Raw genomic sequence first — 18853 nt, 5'->3', positions numbered from 1 at the left:
TGAGGGGCTGCTGCTATTCACTTTTTTTTTTTTTTGCCAAATGTCATTGTACCTGTCACACACAGGCTTATTTGCTGCATGTATGTTACAGGAGAGTCTTTATTTTCTCCCCTGATGTGAGCAGGTAAAGTGCCGTTCGTCATGTCTGGCCCACAGGTGGCTTCATTCATTGAACCGCTCCTCCTTACTTTATTTGGAGAAAACGAGTCACCGTTCCAAAAAAAAAAAAAAAAAAGACCAGCATTGTCTTGTTTGGGAAGTGAGTGACATCATTGCAATCTGAAATGAAAATGTCATTATGTAATTAAGCTAAAAGAGCATTTGAGCACTGCACGCGAAAGAAATCCATTTAACTGAATACTGTTGTCGGAGGTTATTTACATGAGCACAGTATGAACATGCGGCTGGACTTTTTCCCATAGATAGGATTGATAAGGCAGATTTAAGCCAGCTCTACTCAAGCGTTTTTACAAATGAATCTGTGTCTGCCAGCCCCTTTAGAGACCCATTTGTGCTGCACAGGGTCAGCCAGACAAATCACTGGTCTATGGAGAGCTGTGTGGTCACACTCTGCTGCCCTGAGGAATGATATTGCAGGAAAGTGTCTGGTGTTGCCAGGTCATAGTTTAAAACCTGTTTGACACAGTGGGAATATTGTACCAATTTTGTACCAATTATGCAATGTCAATACCTTAATAACAACAAATATTTGACTAATTACATCATTCTGGCCACCATAGTAGGCTACCTTTAAACTTGGCTCACTGTTTCCAATCACATCACTGCTCAGTACTTCTTCAACAGCATGCTGTTTACCCTGTAACAAGGTCACAGTGTGACGTTCTCTGCCCAGCTGTGAGCTTGTGGGTTGCAAGTTAAGACACCAATCTACTGCATAGAGACCTAGAGAGACAAACAACCTTTTCACATGAACACACAAATTTAGAGTCTGCAGTTAACATGAACAACTCTGGTATGTGGGAGGAAGCCAGAAAAAAAAACCCAGGCAGGTATGGGGAGAACACACACAAAATCCAGATTTGATTTATGCAAGGTTGGGAGGGTTACTTTAAAAATGTATTCCAGTACAGTTACAAGTTACCTGTTGAAAAAATGTAGTAACACTAACTTTTGTGCATTCGGTAAGACAACAGAACAATGTAACCTGAGATGAAATTGAGGAAAGCAAATTTAGGCAGTAGCTTAAAGTCCTGAAATGAAAGTGCACAAGTTTTACCCACATAGTACTATATTTTATTAAAAAAGAAATCTGCTCCTTTTACTTAGCAGACACCATATGCTCTGTTTTAGTTCATAGCATGGACCAAGAGCACCCATAATATTGTTTTAAACAAATCCCACGGTGTTCCCAGGGCCTTATTTCTGCCTCAAAACTTGAATTCATTTTTGTCTGTGTCTATTTTGTCTATATTTAAAATATATCATCCAACCAGGACACTTATACCCGTGAACACAAATTTAAAGGGTTAGTACACAATCGTGCACTGTTATTTTTGACAGTTCAACAGTAGGTTTGTTATCATGAATACATCCAGCTGTAACAACATACTATGACATCTTATTTCCTGGAGGGAGTGATGTAATCCAACCAGCCCATCTGTACCTGTTAACACACCTTTAAAGAGCCAATACACCTAATCATTCATTCTTGTCTATTATATGTGGTAGATTATAATAATTGACACAACATCGTCATGATTGAGGGGTAACACAACACCTTCTTCATCTTCATCCTCAGACTCTGGACTACAAGCAGTCCAGCAGTACTGTCCTCTGAATTGGCCCGCACCATTCAGCTTTCGATCTTTGTTGCAGCAAAACTCTATTCTAATTACCATCTCTTTAGATTGTAACTGTAACAGAATACAGTTCATATTTTATATTCTAATTATATAATGTCAGTATATATAATACATTACTCCCAACACTGGATATATGATGGGTACAATAAGGTTTCTACTAAGAGTACCCATTTAAAATAAAGTTGTTGTGGTTGGCCATTCTGGATGTACATCATGTCACACCTAATACATGCTGAACAGTATAGAATTATGAGTGTTGGATGCAGCCCAAATGAAAGTTGTGTTGCATTCTGGGAAATATAGGATCTCTCTTTCTTCTTATGCTCCAAGGAAAGTGTCATTCTTCTTTTTTTCCTACTTTGTAACACTCCAGGGTCACTGTGTTGTCTGATACTTTTTTCTGTTGATCCAGACAAGCCACAGTGGATGAGAACATACTCCATATTTAACAGTTACAGATTTCAATGGGAAATGGATAAAAGAACAGTGATTTCACACAGCTAAATCAAAGAGAACAGTGACATCATCTACAATCCAAACAGATGCACTGATCAAAAACTGTCATTAGTGTTTTGGCTGATGAACTGATGAAAGCACAGAATTGCATAACGCACAAGAGCGGATGCAATCTGAAGGTAGCAGCAGACTAAGAAGTGAGACAGGGGTCAGGTTAGTATGGGAGGCTTCCCATAGGTTATATAGGCTGGACCACACAACTGGAGCTTAGTCAGCTGTTGAGTTTACAGTAAACGAAGCAGGAATGGTAGCAGGTAGCAGTCTGCCCGAACTGAAACGTTTGTGTGACAAACATCTGTTACACAAATTAAAATGTTCCAACGAGCGCCTGTCATCCTGTCCTCCTTGAAGAACACACACCACGAAGATATATTCACACGAAACTGTTGTTCTGCCAACATTAAGCACTCACTTTCCAGAAATGTAAATGTAGACGTCCAGTCTGCATAGTCAACAAGCAAATCCCTCATTTTTCCGCTTATGTTATGACCCGCTGTGACATAAACTCGGAATATTTTACAAATTGCACTGAACCATAATAACAACATTTACATCAGTCACACAATCCGCAAACCCCTCTGCTGATGTGAGGGATGGTTGAGGCTGCAGTATCTAAATGAGCATTAATTTACAGCCTCAGGAACTGGAAAATGTTCTCACACACTTACTGATCTAATGCTCTGATGGTCCTTATTAGGCCTCAACTTGTGTGGGAGTGTTCATGAAAGTGTACTTCATGCCCAACTCCGTGCCCTCCAGGAAAACCTAAGAAACACACTCAGGTTTTTTTTCCTCACAATGACTGTAATCAAAGGATCAAACCATTATGAGGGGAAGAAGGGGAGGGGGGGGGCTGCCAATCATGCCTGTATTGTTTCCTGCAAAAGTTAAACAGATGTTTGAGTCCTGCAAATGTGTGAACAGCAAGGCCCTTCAGGGTTAGTTCAGTGCTGCCACAGGGTGGGTGTTGATTTTGTAGAGTAAAAATAGAAGCCAGCCAAAAGTCCAAAACTGTATAGCAGTTGTTTTAAGTAAACCGAATCAAGTAATAAAATGAAAGGCCTTAAACACGTGATTTTTAAGTAGAATTCTGCTCAACATAATAGTGTAGGAATTAAATAAGGACACCCTGCTTTGCTGTTCTTACTAGTAAAACGACAACAATATAGTTAGGGAAAAGATTATTTGATGGCCTACAGATTTTGTAAGGTTGTCCAATTACAAAGAAATGATCAGTCTATAATTTCAATGGTAGGTTTATTTGAACAGTGAGAGACAGAACAATGACCAGGCCACTCCAAGACCTTAACATGCTTCTTCTTGATCACTCCTTTGTTGCCTTAGCCATGTGCTTTGGATCATTGTCATGCTGGAATACCCACCCACGACCCATTTTCAATGCCCTGGCTAGGTGAAGGAGGTTCTCACCCAAGATTTGATGGTATATGGCCCCCATCCATCCTTCCACTCCTGTGGTGCATTTGTCCCATCCCCATAGCTATCAATGTTTTGAAGTTATATGCTATCAAAATAGATGTTATATATATAGTTTTTGCTCTGTGTGGCATTTTCAGTCAAAACTATTCATGTTTTACATTAAAATGTTAAACATGCTGTAAAATAGGACATTTAAGTTGGAGTAAAGTACTGGCAGGTTAAAAAAAGTGATTCATGGGCTATGAAGGAGAACTGTATTCATCAGGTGGTCTTATAACGACCCCTGTATGAAGCCAGGCATCCTACCCCACTATGAATTGTGGCCATTTAGAGCAGCTATAAACACATTTAAAGTGTTTTGGTGGTATATTGTACAAAAGTTCATTATGAGCCCAGCCACTGACCCCGTCTTGATGTCTGACAAGCTTACATTCTAGCCCATAGAGATGTTATCATCATGCAACATGGATACTCACTGAACCTATTATAAAGTTATTTGAAATACAGCCTGGCACTCGTTCAAGGCAAACAGTCTAAGCATTCTCTTGAATCAGACCATATAAAAGCAGTAATATCACCACATGTTTCGTTGGTAAGCCAAAGACATAAACGCCAAGACATACTGTAAGCCCAAACCTTATATGATGCTCATGATGAAAAAAAAAGTTATAGAGGACAGCTGTGTATGATCTTTAAGTGTCACTGCGAGGCATTTTTGGTCTTTTTGTTAGCATACCATGCCCTCATCCTCTCCATAAATCTCCTCAGTCTGCCTTCTGATGAGAAAAAGTGAAAATCTGCACACAGGCCTTCATGGCCAGCCACCATTGTCATCCAAAAGAATACAAACACCTCAAGGGAGACATCCACATAGTAAAACACACCCTGCAGATTCTGTAGTTTCTCTTTCTTTCTCACTCTTACTTCAATAGCTACTACAACAACAACAACAACAACAATAGATATTTTGATTTATTTGAGAACACTACAGTGATGGGTGAGTAAGTCAGTATTAGATAACAACGATTGTTGGGAAGAAACAATACAGTTTACAATCTGAGAAAAACTGTCAGGATCGTAAATCATCTGTGATCTTTAAGGAAATATTTCTTTGTGTTTATGAAACGCACATATGTTTCCCAGTCATTCAACCTCGCTCTGAGGCTGCGTGTATTCAATCACTAAGCGTTACTGTCTACACATGTAAGCAGCTGCGGCTGAGTGTTGATGTGTCAGAAGGTGAATGACATCTTACATGGTGTGCTACAGGCTCCAAGCAAGGGCCCCTTCTCAACACCAAAAAGTCGTTACATTGGTTGCCATAGCAACACGGCCATAAAGGAAACAGGTTTCTTCAATGTAAACATGATACGCTTAAATGGGAAGTCCATCCAGCATGGCTGTGTGGGAGGAAGTGGTTGTGATTGGTGCATTGAAAATAAGTAGAGCGTTTCACATAGAGACAATACTGCGTAATCCTCTGGCTCTGCATTCATGCCTTGGTGCTCTTCAGATTTGCTCCTATGCACATCAATTAAATCATTTTTTTAATCATAAATACAGTTTATAGTAAAACCAATACTACGATTGACTGCTCACTACTTAGAATGTCTCTGGGATTTTGTTTCCTGACTATGATGAACTATGAACTATGATGCTGCCAATCTATTCACTTCTATTCTTTGGTTGGAACAAATGCTATGTCATGCATAAGGGGGATATGGGAAAAGAAATTGTATCACCATATAAATCAAGTTTTGCAGTGTGACTTGTTAATTGTCAGTCTTTCACAGTCATTTCCTGTCACTTCTCTCCTGGTGACAGTGGGCCAATTTATATGGGGGTCGGACATTGCTTGTGTTTCAGCTTTGACGTGATTCAGCCTCATGGTTTGACCAGTGTTTTTTTTTGTCAACATTATTTTGTCTTTATATCTATATCCATTACATTGCATTGTATTCTGCTTCTGGCTGCACCCCCTACACACTGACAATACTCAGAGACAACTGTCTGACAATGGAATTATAAACACATCTGCACTAAAAGAAAGAAAAATAAACAACACATCCTTTAGATACAACACATTGTTACATTTATACTTAATAGGGAAAACGTAACATATGTTCATTTTGCCCGATGCCATCTGATCGAAGGACCAATACAGCTGCAGAAGTCCATGTTGATGGATGGGGGTACGGGCAGCACAGTGTTACCTTCACTCAGGATTCTGGGGTTTACATCCCCCTGATTTTGCTCCTCTAAACACCACAAGCTGCTTGTTTTTATTCTTGGTTTAGTTTTGTTTTTGCTTACAGTTGAGTTTAGGTATTAGACCGAGATCATAGATTGTCTTATAACATATTATGTCACAACATTAGCAGCAGGCAGCAAGAGAAATATGCATGTGACGGAACATGTCTATCCTGCCTCTTTATAAACTTTAAATAACCACAGAAACATGTATATAGTATGGTCATATGGACAAGATCTGTATCCGCTTACCCACAAAACCAAAACAAGAATCACTGTGTAGTCTGGCTGTGTTTTTGCATATTTATTTGTTTTTGGATCAGGCCCACTATGAAATGGCTCTTATACACACAAAGTCCAGCTGCTGGCTACACACAACATCGATCCAATCATGTCTCTGTAACCACAGCATATAAATCATACGGCCTAATTAGCCTCAAGAAAAGAATACGCTGTCTTAGGATGCTGTCATACATTTGTTAGATAAAAATCACTTTGACAGCAATGAAAAATGATTCACTGAAACCTTCAACAGATGGAGCGATTTAAATCCAGAAACATCTGAACATGTTGCTCCTTTTCCAGAGTGAAAACCTCAAACATTCAAATATTCCCATTCCACAGGGATGATGATGATGATGATGATGATGATGATGATGCTTCAGCGTGAACATGAACACTTGTAACAAGATTTGCTTTGGATAGGACCTTTTTTTTGTGCTAGGCCATACAATCCACTATAGTCTAAACGCGTGGACACACACCTCTCCTGATGGCTCAGACATCAGTGGAGCATATAAGGAGCTTACACAAACTTCATGGCAGGCTGTTACTGTAGGTACCAGAGCCAACAGCAGAGAATGGCATGGGGCCAGAATAAAGCCAAGTCTGTACTTCCTGTATTATTGTAATTCTATAGAGGCGCAGCAATTATCAGGCTTGGCTGGTGCTCAGTTCTCAGTCAGTCCACTGCAGTCATGCATATAAACAGTTTGAAATTAGGTAACGTTGGCCAACTTGCTAAAAGACATGCAAAGCAAATCACACTTTAAGTTCCACTGAATGGGGATCAACTAGCAACTATCGTGCTTTACATTACATACTTTATATTACATAATATAAGTATACTATGGTAATTCTGCTAATATAGATGACTTACTGTTTTTATAATAGTAACTTATAATAATTATAATAATAAATAACAATTTGTAGGCCAGCAAAGGATACATTTTGGTGTTTAAAACTGGAAGAAGAGGGCACCATGAACCATGTGAGTCCAAATTTTATCCAAAAGATTCAGGACCATGCAAGAATCATTAATTCATCCATGTTTTAAATAGAACAATCAACAAATATGAGGCTTCTTTTCCTTCTTTTCTTTGTTTTGTTTGTGCATTGTCAATGTAGTTATGTACCAGCTCATGTCTGTGCGTGGTGTTTTATTTTGAAAATTAGACTCACATTTTTAGCAGAACAGAGCCGAGAGTCACTTCCAGGATGCTTCTAAAACTCACTGCGGTGTGTCTGATGGGAGCACACATGTTTTGATTGAGTGGCTGCAATCAACTATTGCATCAAATGCACCCAGAAGGACCAAGAGGTGAGGTCTTACGTGAATATAACAGTACCAGCCTCATACAGAACACCTCTTTTAAAACACCTAATGTTCAAGAACTTCAAGCAGTTCAACTTGACTTGTAATTCCTTGGAGACGTTTCGCTAAAACTCCTAGCAGCTTTTAGACTGATAAAGCAAAAATGTCTTCAAAGAACTTTAAGCACTAGCATCATTTTATGCTTCACTCTGCTGCAGATGAGGATAGAGAAAAGTTGTGTCTTTGCTTGACAGGATTCTGGACTCACTCAGGCAGTTCAGAGAAGGATGGGGCAGTTGGCTGGGTGATTGGATCTATCACTCATCTCAGTTTACCAGTCATTATTACTCAAGTACAATCAATGATATGTAGATATGGGTGTTATACACAGGGGGCAGAACAGTCCCCACTCGTGCAACTTTAAAAACGGGAACAAACGGAACAAAAGAACCTCAGTGAAGCAGTTTGCTATCTTTCTTACATAGAGTGCTAGCAAAGGGTTTTGTAGGGTACCAGTTCATAAGTATTTGCAAACATACAATCATGCTGGGTTCGCTAGAGCACTAGTGAAGGCCCTCGCTGAGGGGGCACTGAGGGTCACAGATATAGCCCACAAACACTGAACATTCCCACAATGTAGGCCAAAGGTTCAAACTTCTTCTACAGAATGCTGACTTTGTGAGCTAAACAACGGGGGCCATTTCCTTCTTAAACCCAGAGAGGCACGTTTCTACTGTTTACATTTTACACATGGTGGACTTTGACAGACGCCAAGGGACACTGAGAGGTCGAAGCTCGTAGTAAGGTCATAGTCATGTTGTGCAGCTTGGGCAAAGTGATTCTATTACAAAGGTTATACCACAACCACAAAACAGTGAGATTTAAAACATGAACTATGCTAATTGTTGTGTATATGTTCTATGCCCACCCACGTGGTGAAATCATCAGTTCTAATGGGGCATTAGTCATGTCTTGTACTTGAAAATGAGGGTTCATAATTTCAAAGCAGTATTCTTTTACTCTGACAGTGACTGGTTACCATAGTGATAACCACAGGGACACGATAAGACATCCCCTCTTCCTTCAAGTTAAATCAACTCGCTGCTGTCTCTTGGCCTGGCTGACTTCCAGCAGCCCTAATCAGGGGAAGTGGAGCCGGCTGCCGCGCTGTCCTCCGGCGGGATCGCATTACTCTAATAGGCCGGGACGGACCAACAGATAGCTCAATTACTGCGTTGGTACAATTACTGGCCTCTGCTCTGGTGAAGGAGGCGGCCCAAACAGGCAGAAGATTAAAGACTTCCACCTGCCCTGGTGGAAAATGAGCAGGGAATCACCGGGCCAGATAAGCAGGAAATGAGCGTTGGAAAGTTGGAGAGGACACAGGAAACATAAGAAACATCTCAATCAGTCAGTCATCAGGAAAGCTTTGGGTGATGAGCACACCTACTGAAGCTTTAACTGGGAAATGCTCACAGATGCTACGCGCTAATGAAAATACCTTCTGTTAGCACAGGCAGCGGCTGCTGATTTTATAAGGGCTAGTGGCTATGACAGAGTAAGAGATCCGATCCTGGGATATTGTTACAAGTTTTACAGAGGATATGGTGTAAAATCTGTGTTTGTGTGAAGACAGGCTTGTTACAGCCCAATGGAGGACACAGCGGGAGTTAAGTGGACTGAATTGATATAACAGCCTGTGTGTGTAACAAAGCCCAGGGACTGGCATATGGGCTCTTGTCTTGAAAGTCTACAATACTTCCTCATGTGGAAAGCCATGGGACATTACAACTCCACCAGGGGTATGTTTTAGGAGCACTGATGGTAAAAAGGTACAGCAAGAAGGGTCTGGACACAGTTACAGAGCAGAGACATTCAGCATGTTCACTATAATACTTTCTTTATAATGAGTCAACCTTTAAACAGCAAAGTTTGATGAGGTCTGCTTTCACTCAAGTCTAATTTGACTGATTGATTCTACACTATATAAGTGCCCAATAATAACCAGGGCTTTAGGCCAAGGATTTGGGGTTAGGGTACATGTACAAGACTGTGTATCAAATGCATTACACAATGTTGTGTACAACTAATGGTCACCCTAACAGCATTGTGTACTGTCACACATTATGCTTAATATTTTTTACTGGCAGCTATGCAGAACATTTTAACTTTGCAACAGCAATGATGCAATCAACACTACAGTGTTAATGATGAGTAATCAGTAGAGAGTATGAGTTTCATACACAAGCCATGGTTTTGCCCAAAATGGTGGCAACATTAAAAGGCAGAGGTCCTTGACTAGAAGCACCAGTCCTCCTGTGCATCCTTCCCTCTAGAGCTGGGTGCGTGTTGATAACATATTTTGGATATTAACAAAAGATATGGGCAACACCAATTACACCCCGTACAGCATAACTAGTGCAGTGGTGGTTGGTGTGTTTACATCTAATTCGGTTACTGAGCTGTTTTGAGTTTTCTTTGGAAGGTTCAGGTCATAGTCTGCCTAAACTCCCAATACAGGCAAAACGGTGGAGCATGAGTGGAATTGAGGCAGACAGGCAAGAAGCTCACATCGTGCATCTGCTCCTGCTTATTGCATAGTTTGAAGTCTGATAAATGAAGCAAACAGCCCCTGGTACAACTGTCACAGAAAGGGAACTTAATAGAGACCGGACACTGTTTTTGTACAAGGCTGTAAAAATGTTGTTGCTCTAAAGTTGGCCATTTTAACATTGAGATCAATACAAGATACTCAGGAACACTGCAATCACTACATGGACTTCATTTCTCAAAGACACTTCAATATCTTAAGAAACAGCGCTCTTTTTTGTTTGGAAATAGTTTCGTAAAAGCACCTTTATCCCTCACAGATGAACATGTTGCTGCAAGGCTAAAGTCCATTGGTCTTCTCTCTGAGTGTTTATCCAGAGGAACTAATCACTGGAGGGCTGAGAGAGACGTAAAAACTTCCTGTGCTGTTTTTCTTTTGGTTAACTGCAGTTGTAATCCCTTCAAAGCGAGCTTTAAGAACAGTGGAGCCAGTCATCAGCAAAGGAACACAGTGGTCATTATTAGTGGCATTGAGGAAAGTTCAGCATATATGTGTGCTGGCACTGGCATTTTTATGTGTAGTTTTGGAGTACCTCAAATTAAAGTTAAATGCCCAACAAATGTTGTAGGTTGATATCTTAATACCTCACCGTGGCTAGACATCATTACAAGGACCTTTTCTTAGACAACACATAACCTTCACTGGCAGAACTTCCCCTTGAGCATTTTCTCATTTCACCCCTGAAACATAAGTATGAGTATATAATTCCTCCAAACATTTGTGAAAAAAACAGATCCCTGAGACAATGTTGTTTCCCTCAGGATGACTTTAAGGAGAGGAAACGCACAACAGAACCAGTCAACACTTGTCCGTTTCCAGACTACCAGATGAGCATCCCCCTCAGGTCAATACCTGGACAGTACTAATAACATGGTGACAAATATTTGACAAATATTTGAGCTGTTTACGCCACAAGCCTAAAATACATACTCCTGGTAATCTGTAAGCATCTTCATAAACAAATGTATTATTTGTTTTTTCTTAAGTGTACTGACAGGTACTGAGCTTGAGACGTCAGATGAAATAGCTCCGGCAGCGTAACATAAGCTTCTCGTGTTTTAGCAAGCAGCATCAGGGCAAGAGGGCAGAGAGAGAGAGAGAGAGAGAGATAGTCTGACTGTGTGGGGAATCCAGACCATTAATCAGAAATTTGTTCCACTGTTTGACACATGGCCCTCCAGAGCACAGTGACCCCTCAGGTCACCGAGGTTTAGGTCAATGCTGGTGTGACTAAAAGGACAACCGAATGTCAGTTTTAAGACAAAGATGGTGATAAATTTGGATTCGTAATCCAGCGTTGCAAAAAGTTACCCTCTGGGGTCTAAGCCATTTTTACTCTTAACTTGCATGTAAACACTAAAATACATAAATGTGTAGAAACTCTACACTTATGCACAACAACAACAACTGGTATGACATCATAACTGTATGGCCAAGGCTATATACAATTATAACATGTAATAAGTACAATAAGTTATAAAGCCAAAAAATAAATATTAATGTTCCTATAATTCACATTCATATTTCACTTTGTTCCACAAACAAACACCTATGTCCATTCATTTATTGTCTTTAGATTTGTAGTTTAGTTTAATGCCTAATAGGTAGGTAACAAGGTAGCGCGAAAATAAATATAAATAGAACAAACACAAAATTCTGAAACTTCATATAGAATAGAATCTTTATTGTCATTGTGCACAGTACAATGAAATTGGCTGCAATCCTTATATATACTATACATATAGTCCATACACATATTATCATCATCATCATGACTATAGATAAACATTCATTGCATTATATTAACTAAATATATAACATTTTATGCATTATATATGAAACAAAATACCTATTTTTATGAATTATTTTGAAAATGAATAGATCTAAATAAATAGGATAATAATAACGGACAATAAATATCTGCTGCCTGATGCAAACGGATCATACAAACAAGTGTTGGCTCATTTGAATGACTGGCTGCAGGACACTTTTTAAAGTAAGTCACTACATGCATCTGTTGCTTAGATAGTATTAAATATCTAACATGAGTGCTGTGACAATCATCAGAGAGCATGAACCCATGAGTGATGAGCCTTTCAGCATTGATATTAAAGTTTTATCTTTACAGATTTCCACAAAAGGAAACGGGGCTGTGTGTTTTCACAGATGTGAGCCTGACTGTTTGCTTCGCATGAGAGATGTTTCATTTCTTACATTGCACATCCATCTCCAGGGACAAGGCTACATCCACGGACCCCACCTATCCAAGGGCTGCAGAACAGATGAAAGAGGTTAAAGGGTCTTAACAGACAAACTCCCGAGTACATCTGGAGAAGTGGTCATGTTTTACAGACAGCTAGTCCTCTTTAAGCTGGATTCTGACCAGGCCTGTGGCCTGCAAGCAACACAAGACGCTCTTACACCGTGTCAAGCCAGGTATTTAGTAAGATTTATTTTAAGGGTTTAGCTTCAAAACCACCACAAAAAAATGTATGGATTATTCATCATTACATGCTCATTAGTGTTATTATAACACCATTGTTCCTTCTGTTGCCCTGTTCTGACCCTTTGCAATTCCAGGAAGCCCAAAGCCAGATGAGGAATGTGTCGGCCGAACCTGCGAAGACACGAGGCGGGGTGGAGGGTGGAGGGTGGGGGGTCTTCGTGGTACGTGTTTAGGAAAAAATAAAGCTGCAGAGTGGCCTGTAAATTAGCATTTTACCCGAAATGAGGAAAGCAGAGAAGGGGTATTTGGGTGGCTGAGGGAGTCAAGTAACGAGCCTGCTGTAACACTGGAAGAGATCTCAACAGGAGTGGAAAAGCGAGGAGCAAACTGGGGCGTGCGTTGGACGGCGGACAAACCGCCAGATCCCAGCAGCCACTGTGAGATTATCAGGGGATTAGAGGGGAGATAAAAAAAAAAAATCTTGTCCAAGAAAGGGAAGCCACTCTTTCTACAGAAAACATTCATATGAACGCCAGCGCTCTCTCAACACACTGAAATAAAATTTTAATTTACAGCACCCTGAGGTTTGTTGATTTGTTTTCATGAATGTTGTTGTTACCTGGAAAACAGTTTCCAAATTACATAACTGATACTGTATCTTACATTACAAGGTATGTTGTGTTGCAGGAACTTGACAAATGAAATGAGATCCAGGCCTATCAGTGTATGGGAACAGCACCATGGTGCTGCTGCTGCTGCTGTCGCCTCTGTGCAAACAATGCATGCCTGCTGTGCTGCATCTGTCTCCATTTGGCAAACACTACATACTTAGGTTAGACATGCATTGACTAAACATGATTTTCAGAACATATGTTTTTGGCTTTAGAGATAGAAATGTAGATTAAACAATTGAGTTTTCGGCTATCCAGTGAAATATCCCAAAATCTACTTGATGCTTTTGGAAATATTTGTAGTTCCCATAGAATCAGAACATCGCGCCTTCACAGCAGTGACATTAACGTGTTACAATGGGCTGATGGATTGCTCTCTTCCTTGCATAACCATTAGAAACAGCAACTCTGTTAAATGTTTCTGGCACTTAAATTACACAATACTGCAGACATGCTGTCTAGCTAATCAATACTGGTGTCTTGCTGATATCATCCTGGTCTCTCACCACAGGGATCATTAGGTTCCAGTAGCTTCAGCTGTAGTACTGTGAACACCACTGTATGGTATATGCAGTCTTTAGCTGGACATAGCCAACGGGTTCCCAGATGGAGTGCCCATAAACAAATGTTGAATGCTAATTTGAAAATGGGGAACATGGTAAATTTAGCATGGTAACATTTGATGTTTGCATGTTTATATCCAGTTTCTACCAAGTGGAAAACTACAGGGCTGAAAAATGAAATCCATATGGAAGTGTCAAAAGATGCAGTCCCTATGTGGCCTCTAGGGGCCTGTTCCACAAGTGAGTCAATCCTCAGTCATCCATGGCAGACAATAAAATTTTAAGTGCACATCTTTACAAGGTGTTATGGTATGGGTGCTCATAGAAAAAACGTCAGTAATTATTTATCAGCTTTGATAAACCAGGAAATGTTATCAGATATTACTTTGTATTATGAAATATTTCATATTTGATTTATTTTTCTATTGTCATCAGTGTCAAGTGGTACTATACTGGTTATTATATGTTATTCAAATTGTTATGTGCCAAAAAACCTTCTGATGTACGCATTTGGAAAATATTAAAGGAGAATCCAGCTCAAATGCCAATGGTCATGCCACATGGTGACCATTTAGGCCTCACACAGGGACTCTAAACAGCTCTTTATAAACCTACGGATGACATCACACATGCTTTGACCATGCAGTCTATGGTTACAACTTGAACATATTGAACATACAAAAGTTGTTTAATTAGAGTTAAATACATATTAAAAATGAAAAGAGAACAGAGTCGGACTGAGCTGTCCTGACCTCCAAAGTCTTTACTGCTGTGCTAAGCGCTGCCTTGTCTTGTTAAGTCATCATCCAGGCAATGGTGGATGGGTAAGAAAACACCGAAGTTACATTGGCGAAGCCATTAAAGTGCTTGTAAAACTCTCTTGTAAAAAACTTTACAAGACTAGCCCTCCGTTGCATGAATCCTCACCCCCTGCGAGTCAAGTGCAGATGATCTGGTGACTCTTCAGGTCTTAGTTAAACAAAGCCTGGCTGAAGGTTTGCACCCTTATAAGGAAGACAGCCTAAGAACATAACACAACAGAGGCCACTGCTATCCAGACCTACACACTGGACAATGTGTCTTCAAAATGATTTCTTTTACATACACTAAAGGAAACTCAATCTATAGGTCAGAGGCCTGCAGCATAGTGATAGCCACACTCAGGCCTCCAGAGAGGTACGTGTCTGTGAGTAACGGCCCCGGCAGCACAGACATGACATCACTCTCACCTAATCAGCAGGGATGAGAACACAGCTGGGTCACGACAGCCAGGTTGTCCTCACTTCACTTATAAGGGGGCGACCATGAGAACACACGGAGGAGGTCAAAGACGATGGTTCACCATGTCAGTCTGGAAAGCATTTTACACGGTGAAGCTATTCTATGTTCGTATCAGTTTGGGAATCATTGTCATCTGTTTTCCTACAATCTGCTAATCAAAAGCATCCCATTTCTACTAATTTAGCATGACAATGCTGCTAAATTAACCATTTTCATGCTGTTTTTTACCCACTAAATCTTCAGATGTTTATCTGTCAGTGTAAATTATAATTCAACAGATTTTTGTCCGCAAATTTTATGCGAACAGCTGTTTACATATAACTGCTAGAATCCTCTGTATACAGTGTAGCCAGGTGCGTGTTATGTTAACTTATTTCATTTAACTTATTTTTTTGCAGTGTAAGCTTTCTTATTATTCTTTATAAAAGCAAGTAGCTAAATTCTGCGTCTACAATCACAAATATCATCAGATCTCATGGACACATGCGGACATTATTAACACCCTTTATTAACCCATTATTAACACCCTGCTAATGGTCACAACAATAACATACGAAAAGCTGATCCCTGCAAGAAAAATAGTATTATTGATTTAGCAATATCATTGAGCTCTTGCATTGATGTCTGAGAAAAAAAACTAGAAACATCTAAATATTCAGAGGATGTGAGCAAACAGAAAAAAAGTGTGTGTCAGCACATATCCTGTGGACGCTTATTCAATATGCGTGTGTGAAACTCCCAGCAGGCTTTTAAAGTAGGAACACCCATGTTTCCATGGTATCCACAGCCATCTCACAGCCAGTTTAAATGATGTCACTAAATATGGATTCAAACTTAGCAATCTGGCTCTAACCCATTATAACTGAGTGTTCAGTGTTAGGTGTAACATAGTCTTTTGCCGTAAAAAAATGAACTGTTTGCAGCCCATTTTGATCCACTTTCTTTCCCCTTTTACAAACACCAATAAACCCTATGTTTATCCTGTCACATGTTCAGTTCACGGACAGCTTCTCCTGTCTATAAGTGTGACCTGGGCTGATATGTATGTAATATATATGTAAATTAACATTGCGGCAGGAATGCAGCTGCCGGGCCTTTATCTGTAACATGTCAGTCTGCAGATGTACAATCCCATGTCTCAAGGGTATGCGCTGCAGACAGAGAGGCCAGAGGAAGCACAATCAGTCGCCTTGTTCATTGTTCACATGCTTTTTTTTTCTCCTGCAATCTCTACATTTACTGTACAGCTAATTGAGGCAACATTTTGGGAGGACAACGCAAAGAGGGAAGACAAAGGGTCCAATTTTCATGACATGATGAGGATAATAGTTACATATACCCTTGCAGTCGGTAAGTGCATGGATGTATAGTGTAACATACATATATATATTAAAGAAAGACAACCCTGAAAATGCCCCTTATGTTATTTTCTCTGTAATTAGACCAAGCATTGTGTTCCACTGCACTTCAGCTTTGCTTATCACACTGACATTGATGTATGTGCAGCACATACTATGGTAATCATTATCAGTTTCTTTATTAAGTTTAATGTGACCCACAAACCTATACAAAACCTTAAAAACAAGTCTCCATTTCTGGGAACTGCTTTGATTAGAGTGGCACAGGCTTTAAAATCCACAAAGACTGATAAACCTTGAGGGGGTCTGGACCAGGTCTGAGCAGGGACTTCAAAACAAATCAATCACATTAGAGTAAACAAAAGCTTAACAGGTTGAGCGGGTCCTGACAGACAGCAGAGAACATGGTTCAACCAAAGAAAAAAAACAAAAACAAAACAAACCTAATTTGAAGTCGTTCCCTCTGGCTGTCACATGTAGTCATAACAGAGTTGTCACCTCGGGTCCTTCATCAGTCAAGTTCAGCCAAACCAATAAAGATAAGCATCTGCACATGTTCATCATGATGGAGGACATTCATGGATGTGTCAAGGCTTTTCTTGTTTTAACCCATTCATATTCTCCAGCTGGTTTACAAGTTCATTATCAGCTTTAGAAAATAAGGAATGGTCTCTGGAGACAAGACAGGAAAACCCCAGAAACTAATGTTAGACTGATTTTTACAGTGCTTGGGAATGACTGCTTATCCGCCTTCTGCACATAGACTGTAAATAAAAATGGATGACGTGACTCTGCCTCCGCCCATTGTGCAAAAGTAAAACCAAAACATCTTACTTGTGGAAGCTGCCATCTTGGAACCCAGATGTAGACCTGCCAAAACTAGCTAATGAGCTATAAATCATCTCTGTAAAAAAAATGATTTAAGTAGTACTTTGGGTTCTTAGTTGGGTCTGTGTTGCATCCACTAACATTGAGGGGGTAAAGTTTATGGCCTATACAGCAGCCAGCCACCAGGGGGCAATCAGGAAGTGTTTGCATCGCTTTCAAGGAGCTGCCATGTCATCCATCTTTCTAGTAGTCCATGTATGTCTTTTGCAGCTGGCAGTGGGACTGGAACAGAAAATAGGCATAGTTTTCTTTGTTAAATGTGTTTAACATATAAATGCTTGTGTTTTTACCCAATAAACCATGATCTGGTTTGGCCACCCTGAAAACGTGCTGTAACTGGAAAAATTAATTATCGACCAAACGTGTGGCTTATTTGTGAAGATGTGCTAAAAATGCCCCGATGCCCTTGTATTATAGGAATATCTTGACACACAGACTGCAGTGTTAAACTTCAATAATCAGCACATTCTGAAATGACAGAAAAGGCACATTTATGTAATGTAAGCGTCAGTAATTTGCCTAAAAAAAAACTCATGTTGGACTTGACTGAACAGTGCATGACTGCATGTTCAGCACTACCACATGTTTACTTTACTGTGCAGTGCACCTTTCTGATGTCACACGGGGGTCAGAGAAAATACATATGGCTACAGAACAGTACTGTCTGTGTGTTACTGTGACGTCCCACTGAAGAATGTGTGGCAAAGACATGAAGTAAGCGTGTGTAAGTGCAGGTCTGTTTCACTGGTATGAGACAACATTGCATCACCTGGCATCTATTTGACGGAACACAAGCGTACTAAGGCCATTACACGTGTCACAGCTGCAGCAGTTAAAACCAGCCTCCTGGCTCTGCCATGACTTTTTTTTCATAATGACGAATTACAATAATATGATAGTTTAAATGGGTCCTCCGGGGGCGAATTCCTGCCAAATAAAGTTGGACCATGCAATTAGACACCGATCTGCACCAGACTTAAGGTTGGATGAGCCAAAATCGTGCCAAGCGCTGTAACTGAGCCCTGTGCTTGTAACCATTGTTTTGAGGCAACAGGACAGTGTGGTTTAAGCTCGGCAAGACGAGCAATACCATATCCTAAAACGACAAACCTCACAGTATTGACATATTTCTCAAGCAAAAAATCCAAAAATAAGTAGCACTGTCTTCACCTATATTACACAAGATAGACTGTATATAAAGACAGAGGACATGACAGCTCCCCAAGTGAGTGAGGCCAAAACATCTTGATCGCCCCCTGGTGGATAAAAAAACTAAAAAAAACATGACAGTACCTATACGCAAGACACCTTGGCCTCACTACAATGGGTAATAAAAATGGATATAAATATGCCAAGTTCACGATGTCACATCAAGAATTTGATTGATTTCCTCATGTTTTCAATGTAAGGGGTTA

At 40.1% G+C, this 18853-nt stretch overlaps 1 protein-coding gene across 1 annotated transcript in view; it reads right to left on the bottom strand.

Moving 5' to 3' along the window:
• The window catches only part of LOC114444085 (collagen alpha-2(I) chain), a 71557-nt gene that overhangs the window by 46960 nt on the left and 5744 nt on the right, over positions 1-18853 (bottom strand). The gene's annotated exons all lie outside the window — the stretch shown is intronic.

The sequence above is a fragment of the Parambassis ranga genome, chromosome 12 (assembly GCF_900634625.1).
Source record: "Parambassis ranga chromosome 12, fParRan2.1, whole genome shotgun sequence".
Lineage (NCBI taxonomy): Eukaryota > Metazoa > Chordata > Actinopteri > Ambassidae > Parambassis > Parambassis ranga.
This window is presented reverse-complemented; position numbering and strand designations above follow the sequence as displayed.